Source organism: Macaca thibetana, chromosome 3 (assembly GCF_024542745.1).
Source record: "Macaca thibetana thibetana isolate TM-01 chromosome 3, ASM2454274v1, whole genome shotgun sequence".
Taxonomy (NCBI): Eukaryota; Metazoa; Chordata; class Mammalia; order Primates; family Cercopithecidae; genus Macaca; species Macaca thibetana.
In genome coordinates this window covers 147,586,438-147,605,502 of record NC_065580.1, presented here as the reverse complement: position 1 = coordinate 147,605,502, position 19,065 = coordinate 147,586,438, and the positions used below count along the sequence as shown (strand labels likewise).

Genomic DNA, 19,065 nt, shown 5'->3' with positions numbered 1-19,065 from the left:
CGAGGTCAGGAGATCGAGACCATCCTGGCGAACACGGTGAAACCCCGTCTCTACTAAAAAAATACAAAAAAACTAGCCGGGCGAGGCGGCGGGCACCTGTAGTCCCAGCTACTCGGGAGGCTGAGGCAGGAGAATGGCGTAAACCCGGGGGGCGGAGGTTGCAGTGAGCTGAGATCCGGCCACTGCACTCCAGCCCGGGCGACAGAGCCAGACTCCGTCTCAAACAAAAAAAAAAAAAAAAAAAGATATATATATATATATATATATATATATATAAAGATAACTGCCCCCCCACCCCCCAAAAAACAAAACAAAACCCAAACTCATGGTGGACCTCGGGATGGGCAGGCGCGCTCGTGGGGCAGAGCTGGGTGTGGCTGCCCCATCCTGGGCCTGTTCCCAGGCTGGCTCCTAGAGCAGGGGCTGATGGGCCCTGTGGGTGTGGGGAGATGGGGTCCGTCACAGGCTGGGGCCTGGGACCCCGGGGCTGGGACCTGGGGGCTGGGACCGGTCTTGGTTCTCAGGCAGGGAGGGGTTGTGAACTCTGTTTGGGAATGTGTGTTTGAAGTGTCAGTGATGTAGCCAGAAGGAGGTGTCAGACAGCAGCCCGTGTCAGGCTAATGTGGCTCCTAGAGGAGCCCTAGGGCTGGCCTGCCCAGTGAGGGGCTGGGATGAGCCGGCCTAGGGGAGTGGCAGAGCAGGAGGAGCAGATAGCTGGCCCGAGTCTGGAGGGATTTTGGCTTTTGTGGGTAGCTTTGAGCCTGAGGGCCAGTGCCCCACCAGGTCAGAGAGCTCTGCAGCCCACCAGTCCTCGTTGTGCCTGTGTCCAAGCTTGGGCCCCCGTGTGCAGGAAGAAGGTGACCGTGCAGTGCACGTCGTGTGTACCAGGCATCAGCGGCGTGATGCGTGGGTCGGGGCTGGAGATGAGAGGAGGAGTCAGGAGAGGCTAGAAGCCCCCAGAGCAGTGGGGTTTCTTCCTTTTCTTCACTGGTGAGCACTTCTTGAGCACTTAGGTGTGCAGGCCTGGTGCTGGGTACTGGGGATACAGCTGTAAGTCAGGGGCTGTTTTCCAGTCCTCTCAGATCTAGCTGGGCATAAGTCTGGTGGGTCAAGCGTGGCTCCTGAAGAGATGACAGTTGAGAGACTGGCAGCATGTTCCAGGCAGGGCGGGTGCTGGCAGCACGTGGGTTGGCCAGAGGCTGCGTGTTCGGGCAGTGTTGTGTGGCTCCAGCTGGTTGTAACCACGGTTCTTCTAGGGTGTGGCAGAAGCTGGACAGGCTGGCAGGGATCTGTCCTGAGGGTAGTTTAGACCCATCCTGCAGGTCACAGGAGCTGCAGAAGGTCTTCATCAGGGAGGAATACATCTGCCATTGTGAAGGGGTCTCTTTCCTTGCTGAATTCACAGGATGAGGACCTGGCGCCTTGGCAGGACCCTGCTGGTGGAAGTCCCTGGGGCTGTCTGAACCGCTGCAGGTTTCAGCGGTCCCAAAGTCGGGGAGGGTGGGTGGTGGTTCCTTTTGTCAGCTGAGAGCCTCATGGGGCAGGAGCAGTGGAGTCAGTCGCATTGCAGTGAGTTAGAGTTGAGCTGCGCTGTTCCCGTGAGCAGGGAGCCCTGGCCGGAGGTCTTCTGACTTCTGAAGATGGTTTGTGTTGAAGGTCAGACCCTTCCCCTGTTTTTCTGTTTCCCCTTCAGGTGAATGCCTGTTCCTTTGTGACCACGGTGTCCGTGGGTAGCACTGTGGTTTTGGAGTTCCTTTGTGACCACGGCATCCGTGGGTGGCAGTGCGGTTTTGGAGTTCCTCTGTGACCACGGTGTCCATGGGTAGCACTGTGGTTTTGGAGTTCCTCCGTGACCACGGTGTCCGTGGGTGGCACTGTGGTTTTGGAGTTCCTCCGTGACCATGGTGTCCATGGGTAGCACTGTGGTTTTGGAGTTCCTTTGTGACCACGGCATCCGTGGGTGGCAGTGCGGTTTTGGAGTTCCTCCGTGACCACGGTGTCCGTGGGTGGCACTGTGGTTTTGGAGTTCCTCCGTGACCACGGTGTCCATGGGTAGCACTGTGGTTTTGGAGTTCCTTTGTGACCACAGTGTCTGTGGGTAGCACTGTGGTTTTGGAGTTCCTCTGTGACCACTGTGTCTGTGGGTAGCAGTGTGGTTTTGGAGTTCCTTTGTGACCACAGTGTCCGTGGGTGGCACTGTGGTTTTGGAGACGCTCGTTTTGTTTGTTCATTTGAACATTTATTTGGAGACCTGCTGTTTGCCAGGCTTTAGGCTGGCTCTGGCGATGCCGTGACGAACACAGCACAGCCTGCCCACGTAGTGCACACACAGACAGCTTTAAACAATGAAAACAGCAGGGGGGCCTCCTCAGGTGCGTCAGTTGGAAGATGCCCAGGAGCAGTTTGCAGGAGTATCTTAGTTGGAGACAGCCTTGTTGGATATGAATGACGCTGGTGGGAATGAAGGCCAGACGTTTTTCCTGGTTTGGAAACAGGTGGCTTACAAGAGCCTCTAGAGTTTATTTGTTTAAAGACAGACCCTGTTCTCAAGAGGGTCTTCACTTTGCTGGCAGGATGGCACTGGTGACGGTGGTGGTTGGCTCTAGAGAGCTGCTGTGTAGTTGACAAAGCCCGTTGATAATAAGTGTCTCATTTGTTCTTCCTCACAATCCTGTGGACTAAGCTGGGTTCTGGGAGGAGCTGACTGGCCCAAGGGCATCCAGTGAATTTGTGGCCCTGTTGCTGGAATGCTTGGCTGATCCTGGAGCATGGTGGGCTGTGCCCTCAATAACCTCCATCCATCTGGCTGGCCACATGGTGCCATGCAGCTGGATCCTGCATTTTTGTGAGCTGATCAGCCCGATGCTGGCACTGAAAGGATTCTGTTGGGAGCTGCCATCCATTTAGCCTGAGCAGAACTCAGCACATGTGCGGGCATGAAGCCCATCAGCTGACAGCTTCTCTTTCAGACCTGATGGCTCCCAGCCGAACTCTGGCAAGAAGGGCTTACCAGCCTGCAGGACGGCTGACCTGCCTGCCTTTGCTGGGAGCCAAGCACCTCCTGGCAGGTTCTGGGATTTGGTTTTCAGTGGGAGGAGGCTCTCTGCAAGGTAGAGTAAGAGCAGTAATTACTTGGGAGAGGAAGCATTTAACTTCTGAGGCTGCAACACAATACTATCTCGTTCGCGGAGGCGGCTGAGTTAGAAGATTAGCAATTAATTTTTTATAAGGTGCAAACTACTCTTCAGTTTCATGGAACCAAACAGTCCTCCCACAGCAAGGGAGGGGCAGGCTTCCACCCCGTGTGATTTTTCGGAGCACTATTGTTTGTCTGCTTTTGAGCTGATAGGAATTATTTACGAGTCTGTGTGGAAGACATTTTGACACACAATTCTTGGTATTCCCATTTGCTCTTTCTAGTTTTTACTTTTTCTGTATTGCTAGCGTTTACTGCAGTTAGGTCTCAGGAGTATTTTGCCTTTTATTAGGATTGCAGTTACAAAATGCAGGTATCAACTAGGTTCCTTTAAATCACAGTTCACTTTTTATTGACTCGGATGAGAAAAGTACATGTTTTTCGTAGACTGAGTTGAAAAGAGTGTCATTGGTAGCATTACAAGCATTTCTTTTAGCTTCTGTGTTTTTATTGTTTACTAGAGCTTAGCTGGAGTGTTGTAGATAACCCAGTAGGGGTCACTGCTAAGTTATCTGTAAGTTTTCTAAGTTTGAGCTTTAGATTGAAACACTTTTTTTTTCTTTTTTTGAGACAGAGTCTTGCTGTGTGGCCCAGGCTGGAGTGCAGTGGTGCGATCTCTGCTTGCTGCAACCTCAGCTTGCTGCAACCTCTGCCTCCCAGGTTCAAGCGATTCTCCTGCCTCAGCCTCCCGAGTAGCTAGGACTACAGGCGCCCACCACCACACCTGGCTAATTTTTGTATTATTATATATTTTTTTAGTAGAGATGGGGTTTCGGCATGTTGGCCAGGATGGTCTTGAGCTCCTAATCTCAGGTGATCTGCCTTCCTCGGCCTCCCAAAGTGCTGGAATTATTGGTGTGAGCCACTGCACCCAGCCCAGACTTTTAATAATAGAAAATGTACTTTCTCTTGTTTCATTATTTAGTACTCTAGGTTTTCTTTGAGTTTTTGTAACTAAACAGTGGGCACCTGTGATAGGTTGGGATGGATTTAGGGCAGAGTCTGGTAAGCTTTTTCCCTAAAGGGCCAGGTATTAATAGTAAATATTTACTTGGTAGCTTTGGGGTCCATAAGGCCTCTGTTACAATTACTTGGCTCTGCCTTTGTAGCCCAGAATAGGGTGACTTGCCCTCACGGTTTGCCTGGGACTGAGGATTTTCGCGTGGGACGTGGGCCTTTCATGCTGAGACTGCGATGACCCGGGATGAACCGGGACTGTTGTTGATTTTAACATAAAAGCTGCTGTCGACAGTGTGTCAATGAGTGGATATGGCTGTGTTCCAGTAAAACTTTATTTTTAAGACAGCTGGGGTGGGAGTAGGTTTGGCCATACCTGCTAACTCCTACAAGAGGTTACAGGGCTGCCATTTAATTTTGGTTTAACCATGCAGAGGCTGGGTATAGTGGCTCACACCTGTAATCCCAGCACTTTGGGAGGCTGAGGTAGGCGGATTCTTGACCTCAGGAGTTCAGGACCAGCCTGGGCAACATAGTGAGATCTCATCTCTACAAAAAATTACAAAAAATTAGTCAGGCATGGTGGCATGCACCCACGCTCCCAACAACTTGAGAGACCAAATCAGGAGGATCACTTGAGCCCAGAAGGCCAAGGCTGCAGTGAGCCGAGATCATGCCACTGCACTCCAGCCTGGGTGATAGAGCAAGAACCTGTCTCAAAAAGAAAAAAAAAACAACAAAAAACCCAAAACGAATCCATGCAGAGCCTTGCTGCCTGTTCTCTGCGGCTTTTCTTTTCCGTGCAGAGCCTTTTGCTGCCCACACAGCATCATGGTGATTTCTTCCTTTCCAGATTTGGGCCAGTTGGGCGACAGGGTGGGACCTTGCTTGAGGGTGGTTGTAGAAGAGAACCTAGGATGAAATTGGCGTTTCCTGGATTGCAGCTCAGCACCTGCTCTGGCTGGAATCTGGAGTTATCCGAGGCTGTGTTACCCCTTGGTTAAGAATTGTGAAGGATAAAACCCTTATAAATTTGCGCCCAGGGTTGAGAAGTGCTCATTTCTGTCTCACCTTTTTTCTGGTAGCTGAGAGTTCCCAGGAGCGCGTATTGTGATCATGTCTGTTCCATTCAACAAATATTTGTTGAGGGCTTATGACGTACCGTGCCGTATACTGGCTGGGAGATGCAGCGGAGAGCAGGACACATGGTTCCTGCGCTGAAACTGAGCACAGCACTATGGTACTGGGTGTGGAGGTGGGGAAGCGCTTTGAGAACCAAGAGTGGGAGGGCCTCGCTGTTCTAGGACAAGGACCGTCCTCTGAGCGGGGACGATTTCTCTCCAGGATATGGTGGCTGTTGGAGCTGGGTGGCCCTCGTCTCACCCCCGTTGCTTGGGCAGGTGAGTACGCTGGGGCGTGGCTTGGGCTGATGGCTTGTGAGCCTGCACCTGTCAGCCTCAGTTCGGGCTCTCTGTGGGGCGTGTGAGCCCCTCTTCTGACTGAGGTTTGGGTTAGGGTTTCCAGCCTCCCTGCCCCTGGGAAGAGGCTCCACCCTCCTCTACGAGTGCTGAGCTGTGGGTCTGTTTGTACTGTGAGGAGTTGCTTTTGTCTCCATCAAAAACATGAACCACTGTTTGGAGCACTTCCATTTACTGACAACCCTTGCCAAATTAATTTTATTTAATTATCTCCCAGGGCTAAGCTTGAATACATTTTGTGTTAAATTCACAGTTTTTTCCTTTTCTAAACGAAATGGACTTAATATCCTTGTTAAAATCTGATTAAAACTAAAATTGAGTTTTTTGAAGTCTGATTATCCCATGAAATGGAATTTTAAACCTAATTACAGATGGATTTGCATATACTTTTCAGCACCATTGAAAAGAAACTTGGTATAAATTTATTAATGACATCCTTTTCTCTCATTTCCTTGGGGCATGACGTTAGTTTAGGAGCACGAGGGAGGTGGGGAGAAACACCACCCTTCTCTCCGCCCTTCCTTAGAATTTTTTAAAAACTTTATTCTGTGGAGAATCAGTTCTCAGGAAGCCTGAGCACAGTCCTGTTTTCATTCTCATCTTCGCTGCTCTACCGGCTTAGGTGGCTGATGGTTTTCCTGAATTGTTTTTCAATACTCAAAGCTCTTGTCTTTCCGAAGATGGAAGAGGGACATGCATGATCATAGCTGCTGACGTGTCTCTCCTGTCAGCTTAAAACGCGGATTTGGCTGGGCGTGGTGGCTCATGCCTGTAATCCCAGCACTTCGGGAGGCCAAGGCGGGTGGATCCCCTGAGGTCAGGAGTTCGAGACCAGCCTGGCCAACGTGGTGAAACCCCGTCTCTACTAAAAATAACAAAAATTATCTCGGCATGTTGGCACGTGCCTGTGATCCTTGTGACTCAGGAGGCTGAGGCAGGAGAATCGCTGGAACCCAGAAGGTGGAGATTACAGTGAGCCGAGATCATGCCATTGCACTCCAGCCTGGGCAGCCAGGGCGAAACTCCATCTCAAAAAACAAAAAACAAAAACCCCCATGGATTTATATTTAACATGCTACCTCCACCCTGATTTAATTTTAATTTTTAATTTTAAGTTTTTATTTTATGTCTTTTTTTTTTTTTATTGAGGCGGCGGCTCGCTCTGTCATGTAGGCTGGAGTACAGTGGCGCAATCTTGGCTCACTGCAACCTCTGTCTCCTGGGTTCAAGCAGTTCTTCTGCCTCAGCATCCTGAGTAGCTGAGATTACAGGTGCCTGCCACTTTGCCTGGCTAATTTTTGTATTTTTAGTAGAGATGGGGTTTCACCATGTTGGCCAGGCTGGTCTTGAACTCCTGACCTCATGATCTGCCTGCCTCGGCCTCCCAAAGTGCTGGGATTACAGGAGTGAGACACCGTGCCTGGCTTAATTTTTTATTTTTTTGAGACAGAGTCTTGCTTTGTGGCCCAGGCTGGGGTGCAGTGGTGCAATCATGGCTCACTGCAGTCTCTGCCTCCTGGGCTCAAGCCATTCTCCCACCTGAGCCTCTGGAGCTGGTGGGTCTACAGACACTTGCCACCATGCCCAGCTAATTTTTGTATTTTTAGTAGAGACAGGGTTTCACCATGTTGGCCACGATGGTCTCGAACTCCTGAGCTCAAGTGATCCGCCTGCCTCGGCCTCCCAAAATGCTGCGATTACAGGTGTGAGCCTCCACCCTAGTTTTAGATACATTTGTATTATTAAAAAAGTAAAAACAAACTCTAAATGATCATTATTTGAAATAAACAAGAAATTTCCAAAGGGTCACGTTCTTGTTCTTTGAGAAATCCTACTGTTCCAGGAGGGCTGTTTGCTGTTGGGTCTGTACTCATGCTTCCTGCTATGACTTCCTCGCGGCAGGTGGAGGTAACAGGCTCCCAACGTACTTGCCTCCAGTCTGGCTGTCACTGTGGTTTTGTTTTGTCTGGAATTATATGGGAATGGAATCACACGTCATGCAGTCGTTTGTGTCTGGCTGTTTCACTCGCAGAATGTTTTCTGAAAAGCATTCATTCATGTTTGTTGCTTGTATCAGTAGGTTGTCCTTGTTATATTGAATGGATATACCATAATTTTTTTTTTTTTTCTTTTTTTGAGACAGAGTCTTGCTCTGTTGTTGCCCAAGCTGGAGTGCAGTGGCACGATCTCAGCTCACTGCCAGCTCCACCTCCCAGGTTCATGCCATTCTCCTGCCTTAGCCTCCCGAGTAGCTGGGACTACAGGCACCTGCTACCACGCTTGGCTAATTTTTTTTGTAGTTTTAGTAGAGACGGGGTTTCACCGTGTTAGCCAGGATGGTCTTGATCTCCTGACCTCGTGATCCACCCATGTCAGCCTCCCAAAGTGCTGGGATGACAGGCCTGAGCCACCATGCCCGACTGGATATACCATAATTTTTAATCCAGTTTTTGGCTCTTACAGATAAAACTTCTGTGAACATTTGTATTCAAGTCTTTGTATGTATGTTTTCCTGTCTCTTGGGATAATACCTAGGAGTGGGGCCTCTGGGTGATATGGTGAGTATGTTTTAACTTTAGGAAAAGCTGAGGAACCAAAGTGGCTGCCCAGTTCTGTCCCCTGGCCACACGTGTGTGAGAATCCCGCTGGCCCCGCATCCCGAGCGCGTTCGCTGGCCGCCTTCACTTTAGTCATCCTGGTGGGCCTGTGCAGTATTTCCCTGTGGTCTTCGTTCCTGTTTCCCTGGTGACTAATGATGTTGAACATCTCCTCATGTACTTAACTCGATGGCCATATATATTCTTTTGTGAAGTGTCTTTTCAAAGTCTTCTGCCCATGTTTTAATTGGACTGTCATCTTCCTGAGTTGGCAGAGTTCTGTGTGTATTCATGACAGAGTCTGTCGTCAGATGTATGGTGAATATTTTCTCCCAGTACGTGGCTTCCTTTTCATTTTCTTAGTGTCTTTTGAAGGGTAAAAGCTTTCAATTTTTCTAAGTCTGAGCTATCAATTCATTTTCTTTATGGTTTGTGCTTTTTGTGTCTGCCTAACCCAAGCTTCTAGAAACTTTCTAGCTTTAACTTTACTGTTAATTTTGAGTTAATTTTTGTGTGCAGTGTGGTCACAGTTGAGGGTTGTTTGTCTGCCACACAATATGAGTGTCTGTTTCCCCTTTGAATTTCCTTGGCACCTCTGATGAAAGCCTGTTGGCCATACATTCATGGGCCTGTTTCTCGAGGGCTTCTTTCATTGAATCATGTGTGTGTCCTTTCTCCAGTACAGTAAGATCGTAGTTACTGTCACTTCCTAATACTCTTTGAAAGAACATAGTAAGCCCTCCAGTTTTTTCCTGGTAAGAATTGTCTTGACTATTTTAGGTATTTTTTATTTTCAGATAAATTTTAGATTCAGCTTTCAGTTTGTTTTCGTCCCCCCCCCCCCATTTACTTTTTATTTCGTTTATTTTTTCTTGCCTTAGCTCACTCACTGGGACCTCCAGTGCGGTTTTACCTGGGTGTGGTGAGAGTGGCTGTCCTGGCCTTGTCAGTGTCAGAGGGAAAGCGTTCAGATTTTCATGAAGCATGAGGTTTGTTTTAGGGTCTTGGGAGATACAGTTCATCAGGTTAAGGAGGATGCTTTTCTTTTCCCTGATTTGTCGTATTGGATCAAATACACATACAATAAAATTGACTGTGTTAACTGTTTTTAAGCGTACAGTTCAGTAGCTTTAAGAACATTTGTATTGCTGTGCAACCGTCACCACCATCCACCTCCAGAACTTTATCTTCCCAAACCTAAACTCTGTACCCGTTAAACGCTCGCTCCCTATGCTCCCCTGTTGGCCCTGGCACCCACCATTCTGCTTTCTGCCTCTGTGATTTTGACTAGAGTAGGGACCTCATAGAAGGAGAATCATGAAATATTTGTACTTTTGTGACTGGCTTATTTCACTTAATGTAATGTTCTCAAGGATCATCCATGCTGTACCATGTGCCAAAGTGTCCTTTCTCTTTGAGGCTGAGTAATTTTCTGTTGTGTGGATAGATGATCCATGTTTCTTATCCAGTCACCTGTTGATGGACACTTAGATTGCTTCCACATTGTAGCTACTGTGAATAATGCTGCTATGAACATGAGCGTGCAGATATCTCTTAGAGACCCTGCTTTCAACTCTTTTGGGTGTATACCCAGAAGTGGAGTTGCTGGATCCTATGGTTCAATTTGCAGCTATTTTAGGAGCCACCACATTGTTTTCCACAGTGGTTGTACCATTTTACATTGTCATCAACAGTGCACAGGAGTTCTGGTTTCTCCACATCATCACCAACTCTTGCTATTCTGACTTTTTAATTTTTTAATTTAATTTTAATTTTAATTTTATTTTGGTGGTGGCCATCCTAGTGAGTGTGAGGTGGTGTCTTGTTCTGGCTTTGATGTGCATTTCCTTAATGAATAGTGGTGTGAAGCACCCTTCCATGTGCTCATTGGCCAGTTGTGTGTCTTCTCTGGAAAAATGGCTATGCAGGTTCTTTGCCTGTTCTTAAATCACATTATTTTTGTTGCTGTTTTAGGAGTTCTCTTGTATGTTTTGAATACTATTCTTTTACAGTTCTGGTTTCCAAACATTTTCTCCCATTCTATAGGTTGTGTTTTCAGTCTGTTGATAGTGTCCTTTGATATACAAAAGTTTAAAATTTACTAAGGTTTCATTTGTCTGTTCTTTTTTTGTTGTTGTCTGTGCCTTTGATGTCATATCCAAGAAATCTGTGCCAAATCCAATGTCATAAACCTTCTCCCCTGGTGTTTTTCTAAGAGTTTTATAGTTTTAGTTGTTAAATTTGGGTCTTTGATTTGTTTTGGGTTGATTTTTTTGTGTATGGTTTAAGGACCCAACTTTACTCTTTCACGTGTGGAGGCCAGTTTTCCCACACCATGCGTTGAAAAGCTTGTCCATTCCTCATTGAATGGTTTTGGCACCTTTGTCAAAAATCATTTGAACATACGAAAGGGTTTATTTCTGTGATCGCTACTGTATTTGATGGGTCCATATACCCGTCATTCTATCAGTACCACACTGTTTTGATTACTGTGGCTTTGTAGTAAGTTTTGACTTAAAGTGTGACTCTTTCAACTTTGTTCTAACTTTTCAAGATTGCTTTGGCAAGGGACCTTGGGGTCCCTCGAGATTCCATATGAATTTTAGGATAGATTTTCCTATTTCTGCAAAATATTTACTTAGGTCTTGATAGGGATTGCATTGAATGTCTAGATGGCTTTTGGTGGTGTTGACATCTTAACAGCAAGTCTTCCACACGTAGTGGTTTCTGAAAGGTTAGTTGTGGTACGGAATAATCTTTTCAAATTGTTGTACTAAAATTCATTGGTCTGTCTTGCACTTTGAATGGATCTTTATCCATGCATGGTTATGTAACATCATACATCGCTTATTTGAAAATATCGACATACTGAATTATGTAGGTCTTTTATTATACCTTATTAAAAAAATCACGAGCTAATCACCACAAGTTATTGAAAAGTCTTTATTATTAGGAATCTGTCAAGCTTGTGGTGTCAGATACAAATTTTTAAGAATTTAGATATGTGTTTGACAGCTTGAGTTTTATTATTGTCAACAATATACTCTTGGTTGTATTCTTTCAAATGATAACATTTATTTAATTCATTTCTGAGAAAATGTCTACCAGATGCTGAAGCCTGAGTAACTATTGTTTGTCAATTATTTTTTAAGTAAAATATTTTATGTAAAAAGGGCTAGTTCAGTTCACAACTCAAACACGGAAGACCAGCCATCGCACTTTAGTATGCACCAGAAATGTTTTACATGTACTTTGTATTTCATCGTGCAGACTGTTGAGATCTTATCGAGGGGTTAAGATTTAACAAAGTGAATATTTTAACTGGGCATAGTACTCCTGTAGTCCCAGCGGCTTGGAAAGTTGAGGATGGTTTGGGCCCAGGAGTTTGTGGTCGTAGGGAGCTGTGACTGTGCCTGTCAGTAGCCATTGCAGTCCAGCCTGGGCAGCATAGCAGGACCCCATGTGATGCCCCTGTTTTGTTTCACTAACATGTTGTACCCATCACTGCTTTTGTATCTTCAGTTCAAATGTCAGCACAGTTAAAAGAAAAAAGGCAAATAATAGCTTATTATTATTGTTACTTTTTTTTTTGGAGGCAGAGTCTTGCTCTGTCACCCAGGCTGGAGTACAGTGGCATGATCTCAGTTCACTGCAACCTCAGCCTTCTGGGTTCAAGTGATTCTCCCACCTCGGCCTCCCCAGTAGCTGGGACCACAGGCGTGCACCACCATGCCTGGCTAATTTTTGTATTTTTTGGTAGAGACGAGGTTTTGCCATGTTGGTCAGGCTAGTCTCAAACTCCTGACCTCAAGTGATCCGCCCACCTCGGCCTCCCAAAGTGCTGGGATTGCAGGTGTGAGTCACCGTGCCCAGCCACTTAGTATTATTATGAAGATAGTTTTGATGGCCAGGTGCAATGGCTCATGCCTGTAATCCCAGCACTTCTGGGAGGCCAAGGTTGGCGGATCACCTGAGGTTAGGAGTTCAATACCGGCCTGGCCAACATGGTGTAACCTCGTCTCTACTGAAAATACAAAAATTGCAGGGTGTGGTGGTGCATGCCTGTAATCCCAGCTACTGGGGAGGCTGAGGCAGGAGAATCACTTGAACCTGGTGGATGGAGGTTGCAGTGAGCCGAGATTGCGCCACTGCCCTCCAGCCTGGGGGACAGAGCGAGCCTCCGTCTCAGGAAAAAAAAGGAAAAAGAAAATAGTTTTGATGTTACAAGACTGCCTAGAAGAGTGTCTGCAGACCACACTTAGTGAACTGTTGTCCTGGCACTTAGTCCCTCGAGGCCAGAAGGAGTCTCACAAGTTGGACTCACATGTGATCCTACAGCTTTGTGATATGCTCTTCAAAAATACTGTACAGGTGTAATGTAAATGCATGCTCACTACAAAGAAAGCTCACACAGTGCAGAATTAAAGTGAAACTTTCTTGGATTTCTCTGCTTTTTCAAATTCTGCTGTGTCCCAGGTTAACATTAGCAGTTTGCTGTAAGTCCTCCTAGATAATTTTTGTGTGCATGGACATCTTATGTGCGTAACAGATGGCATCAGACAGCCTGTATTGTTATGTTACTTTCCCTTGAATTGAATTACTTGAGATGCCTGGTGCTTACTCTTCAGTAGCCGTTATTCCATCCTAGAATGTACATATTTTAACCATTTCCTTTACACTACAGTTGTTGCCAGTTTTGTTTCTTTTTCTTTTTGCTGTTGACACACAGAGATTTAGTGAACACCATTTCATTAAACATATTTTTTTGGTAAGCGTATCTGAGAGTCTTTTTATTGATGGGAATAGTCAGATATAGGGTATGGATATTTAACACTTTAATAATTTTTGCCAAATTACTTTCCAAAATTATACTTCTATTGACAGTGCTTAAGATTGCCCATTTTTCTGATAACATTCATTGATGTTGTCAGTGTTTCTAATTTTTGCCCTTTACTTAAAGTCAGCTGCTGTATTCCTAGCACAGTGCTTTCTGTGACAGATGTTTCAGATCACAGTGCTTCCTGCCCTCAGGCACATCTGGCTGCCCTGGTAGCTTTCAGGCTCTCAGGCACCCCTCCCTAATGGACCGACTGGGGTCAAGGGCTCTGAAAATGCTGCCCACCCTGGCCCAAGAGCCTCCTGAACAGGTAGGCTCGGGGTGGGGGTGAATCCGGTGGCTTAGCTGACAAATGGAGGTAGAGGATACATTCTCACCTGTTATTTTGATTTTTTTTTCCTCCTCACCCTGACTGTCACATTCTCGCCTTTTCCAGCGTCAATCCCCAGTCACACTAGCTTCCCAGGATTAAAATGGTCTCTCTCTCATGAGACCTGTTTAGAAATCTAGAAGCATTAAAAGAAGAAGAAGAAGAAAAAAAAACCAAAATCTAGAAACATGCACGTGGCTTAGAAAATGCCTTTGTGTTGCCAGATGCAGTTCCCTTGCTTTGCCAGTGGCATTCAATGTGGTCTTTTAAAAAAAGAAACTATCTATTCCTTTAACATTTTTTGGAGATAATAATGACATACAGTGAAATGGACAGATCTTGTGTATATAATTGAGTGAGTATTGAAAACGTACCACCTGTGTAATCACTGCCTCCGTCAGGCTGCAGAAAGTTTCCATGACCTCTGGAAGTTCCTTCTCGTCCCTTCAGTCAGTTCCTACCCCTGGGAGACAAGCACTGTTCTGATTTCTATTACCATAAATTAGTTTTGTGTGTTCTTGAATTGTAAATAAATGGAATCCTACTGTGTTTATTCTTAAATTGCTGTCATCTTTTGCCCAGAGCTGGGACTAGGGGGAGGTGAGAGAGTGTGGCATCTGCGCGGCACACCCCAGGAGTGAGATTCTCAGAGCCGTCTCTTTCTGAAAGTTTGTACGCCAGCATCTCTCTTGCTTCACCCTCGTCCTGGCCCTGCTTTTGGACAACAGAGTGCTTTTGAGGTTCAGCCCTGTTTTGGGGAGATGAGTGGTACGTTTTAATTTGTTTTTATTATTTATTTATTTTTTGAGATGGAGTTTCACTCGTTGCCCAGGCTGGAGTGGTATGGTGTGATCTCGGCTCACTGAAACCTCTGCTCCCCGGGTTCAAATGATTCTCCTGTCTCAGCCTCCTGAGTAGCTGGGATTACAGGCGCGCACCACCACGCCCGGCTAATTTTTGTATTTTTAGTAGAGATGGGGTTTCACCATGTTGGTCAGGCTGGTCTCGAGCTTCTGACCTCAGGTGATCCGCCTGCCTCAGCCTCCCAAAGTGCTGGAATTATAGGCGTGAGCCACCGCGCCCGGCCAAGTGGTTCATTTTTAACTTGTGTCCATCTACTTGTTTGTTTCTCCGTTTCCTGTCTGAGGACATGTGGGTTGTTTGCCCGTAGCTGGCTGTGATGAGCGTCGCTGCAGTTAATTCACAGCCACATCTCATGTGCACCTACATTTTCATTCTCTGCCGGGAGCACCCAGAAGTCAAACTGCTGGACCGTTTAAGAAGTGCATGTATAGCTTCATAAGAAATTGTCAAACTGTCTTCCAAGGTGCTGGTGTGATTTTATGCTCCTACCTAGAATGTATGAGATTCCATTTGCCTTATATTTTCACCAATATTTGGTGTGGCTGTTTATTTTTAAAAAATCCTTTAATTATTCCAGTGGGTGTGTGGCGTTACCGACTTTTGGCTTTACCTCACGTTCTCCTGATGACCAGTTCCCTCGTCAGTGAATATGTCGAGCTCGTTCTTACGCTTAATGGCTTTTATCTGTTCCTTAGGAAGTGTCTGTTCTTGTCTTTTGGGAAACTGTGTTGGTTTGTTTTCTGTTACTGATTTTTCCAAGTTATTTATTCTGGATACAAGTTTTTCATCCAGTGTATGTCTTGTCAATATTTTCGCCCTGTCTGTGGCTTGCCTTTTCATTTTCTTTATTTTTTAAATTATTAAAATATACATGACTGTCACTGTAAGATTGACTGTTGTTGTTCTGTTTTTTTGAGGCAGAGTCTCACACTGTCACCCAGGCCAGGATGCAGTGGCGCAGTCATAGCTCCCTGCAGCCTCTAACTCCTGGGCTCGAGTGCTCCAGCTTCCTGAATAGCTGGGAATACAAGTGTGAACCACCACACCTGGCTATGGTTTTCTTTTTTGTAGAGATAGGATCTCGCACTGTTGCCCAGGGTGGACTTGAACTTGTGGACTCAAGCGGTTCTCCCTCATTGGCCTCTCAAAGGGCTGGGATTATAAGCATGAGCCACCATGCCCTGCCGATCGTCTGTTTTAAAGTGTTTAATTTGGTGGCTTTTAGTATATTTTTAAGGTTGTACACTTATACCCACTGTCTAATTCCGGAACATTGTCCTGGTCCCCAAAGGAAGGCCAGTTGGCAGAAATTCCCTGTTCTCCTTTCCCCCAGCCCCTGGCAGCCACTCCTCTGTTCTTTGTCTCTGGGTTGGCATGTTCTGGATATTGTGTATCAGTGGAATCCCACCGTAGGTGGCCTCTGTGCTGGCGCCCACTCTCAGCATGTTCTCAAGGGGCGTCCACACTGGCACGGGTCAGCGCCCCCTTCCACCACATGACGCTTGATGATACCCCATTGTGTCGCCAGAACGCATTTCAGTGACCCATTCATCATCTGTAGACATTTGGCTTGTTTTCACTTTCTGGCGATTACGAACATTCAAGTATAGATGTTTGTATGAGACTTTTTTTTTCCCCTTCTCTTGAGTACATACCCAGGAGTGGAAACACTGGGTTACATGATAGCTCTTTATTTAACTGTTTTAGGAATTGCCAAACTATGTTCCATAGTAGCTCTACCGTTTTACATTCCCACCAGCAGTATATGAAGATTCCAGTTTCTCTGAATTCTCAACCCTTATTATGATGTCTTTTTTCTTATGGTCATCCTCGTGGGTATGGAGTGGTATCTTAACTGGTTTTTTTTTTTTTAAATGACCGCATGATTTTTCATTGGATGGATATACCATAATTTAAACAATGACTTACTGTGGGACAAAAAATTGTTTCCAATTACATTTTATAATCTTTATTGTTTATATCAGTAGGATTTTATTTTTTTAATGAGATTTTATTTTTTATTTCAATAGTTTTTGGGGAACATATGGTGTTTGATTGCATGGAAAAGTTCTGTAGTTGTGATTTCTGAGATTTTGGTGCACCTGTCACCTGAGCAGTGTATACTGTACCCAGTGTGTAGTCTTTTATCCACCCCTTTCCCCTGAGTCCCCAGAGTCCATTAAATCACTCTTACACTTTTGTGTCCTCATAGCTTAACTCCCACTTAACAAGTGAGAACATGAGATGTTTGGTTTTCCATTCCTGAGTTTACTTCACTTAGAATAATGGTCTCCAGCTCCATCCAAGTTGCTGCAAATGCCATTATTTCATTCCTTTTTATGGCTGAGTAGTATTCTATTATATATATTATATATAAAAAACATATATATTATATGTATATATCTCTCTCACATTTTCTTTATCCGCTTGATGGGCCTTTAGGCTGGTTCCATATGTTTGCAGTTGTGAATTATGCTGCTGTGAACACGTGTGCGCAAGTGTCTTTTTCACAGAGTGAATTCTTTTCCTCTGGAGGATTCCCATATCAAATGGCAGCTCTACTTTCGGTTCTTGAAGGAATCTCTACACTGTTTTGCAGAGTGATTGTACTAGTTTACATTCCCATGAGCAATGTGAAAGAGTTCCCTTTTCACCACATCCAAGCCAACATCTGTTATTTTTTGATTTTTAAATTGTGGCCATTCTTGCAGGAGTAAGGTGGTATCTCATTGTGGTTTTGATTTGCATTTCCCTGATACTTAGTGATATTTAGCGTTTTAAAAAATCTGACGTACTTTTTAATTTGTATTTCTCATGGCTAAGTTTCTCATGTGAAACTGAGTAGAAACGTCAGTGGCCGTACAGAACAGAGACACAAACATTACAGAATTAGTTAAGAAGTCATGAAATAAGTAAAAAACAACTACAGCTAGCAGCACCAGCAGCCAGCCCTGGTGAGGGCAAAGAATCTGATTTCCAGAGTTGCCACAAAAATCAGAAGACATGCAAAGAAGCAAGAAAGTCTAATTCATACATGGTGGAAAAAGCAATCAGTAGAAGCAGAATATCAATAAAAAGAAATTATAAAGGGCAACCACGTAGAAATTCTACAGATGAAAAGTACAGCATCTGAAATGAAAATTCACTAGATAAGCTTACCAGCATATTTGAGCAGCAGAAGAAAGAATCAGCAAACCTGAAGACAGGTCCGTCAAGATGGTCTGGTATGGGGAATGAAGCAGAGAGAGAAGAAAAGTGAAGACAGGATAGGTGCTTTCTCCACTTCTCTTCAGCATCGTGCCGGAGGCTCTGCCTGGGACATTTATGTAAGGAGAAGAAATAGAAGACATCCAGATTGGAAAGGAAGAAGAAAACTGTCTCTATTTGCAGAAGACATGATTTTATAGATGAAAAAAATTGAAAGAATACAAATACAAATAATTTACAAAATTATTAGAGCTAGTAAATAAGTTCAACAAAGTTGCAGGATACAAGATCATTATTTAAAAATCAGTTCTATTTCTTTTTTTTTTTTTTTTTTTTTTGAGACGGAGTCTCGCTGTGTCGCCCAGGCTGGAGTGCAGTGGCCGGATCTCAGCGCACTGCAAGCTCCGCCTCACGGGTTTTTACGCCATTCTCCTGCCTCAGCCTCCCAAGTAGCTGGGACTACAGGCGCCCGCCACCTCGCCCGGCTAGTTTTTCGTATTTTTTAGTAGAGACGGGGTTTCACCGTGTTAGCCAGGATGGTCTCGAACTCCTGACCTCGTGATCCGCCCGTCTCGGCCTCCCAAAGTGCTGGGATTACAGGCTTGAGCCACCGCGCCCGGCCAAAAATTAGTTCTATTTCTATACGTTAGCAGTGAGCAATCCAATAACAGTTATTATCCCCAGAGATATTTTGTTTAATTTTCTCACTGGCATTTTACTTTGTTTCAGATGCTACAGAAACAAACCCAGTTTCCTTGACAGTTGCACTATTTTTATTATAAAACCTCACTAGACATTTCACATTTGGAAACTCTTAGTCATAAATTAACCATGGCTATGAAGTCTCTGTGATCTGTGGACAGTTTTTGTTTGCCTCTAATTCTTGTCTTGAAGGTCGGCATGCTTTAGGCTAGAGTCTCTATCTACAGCAAAGGCCAGTCTCAGAATGAATATTAGCCAGAGATTTCCTGAGATACCTGGAACTGGTGAGTCTTTGATGAGTGGCTCCAGTGCACGCCGGGCCTGGTGGTGACCACTCTGCCTTTGCCCTCATTTCCTGCTTGCTCAGAGCTTCAAGGTGAGCAGGAGGGAGAACCCAGGGCCTTCACAGGCCTTTCTGAGCCTGTGCGCAAGATGCTCGGACATGGTCCCTTAGAATCTCAGTCCCCACGCACAGCTCATTTCTTAGCTTTTCTGTGTCAGCGTTTTGGCGAGTCTTTTGTTTGTCACTGCTGTCACCTCAGGCGTTCGTGAGGTCAAAGTGGTTGACAGACTCATCCCCCCACCAAGTTTTTGCCCTGGGAGAGGTTAGGGGAGGTCAAATCAAGACAGGACTTTCTTTTTTTTTTTTGAGATGGAGTTTTGCTCTTGTTGCCCAGGCTGGAGTGCAGTGGCACGATCTTGGCTCACTGCGACCTCTGCCTCCCGGCTTCAAGCGATTCTCCTGCCTCTGCCTCCCGAGTAGCTGGGATTACAGGCGTCTGCCACCACGCCCAGCTAATTTTTTGTATTTTTAGTAGGGATGAGGTTTCACCATGTTGGCCAGGCTGGTCTCAAAC

General features: G+C 45.5%; 3 protein-coding genes across 8 annotated transcripts in view; 1 reads left to right on the top strand and 2 right to left on the bottom strand.

Annotated features, from left to right (window-relative positions):
• NUDT1 (nudix hydrolase 1) overlaps positions 1 to 19,065 on the bottom strand; it is a 1,171,653-nt gene that overhangs the window by 59,380 nt on the left and 1,093,208 nt on the right. The gene's annotated exons all lie outside the window — the stretch shown is intronic.
• The window catches only part of MAD1L1 (mitotic arrest deficient 1 like 1), a 423,851-nt gene that overhangs the window by 36,080 nt on the left and 368,706 nt on the right, over positions 1 to 19,065 (top strand). The gene's annotated exons all lie outside the window — the stretch shown is intronic.
• Positions 1 to 19,065, bottom strand: part of CHST12 (carbohydrate sulfotransferase 12) — a 515,718-nt gene that overhangs the window by 302,076 nt on the left and 194,577 nt on the right. The gene's annotated exons all lie outside the window — the stretch shown is intronic.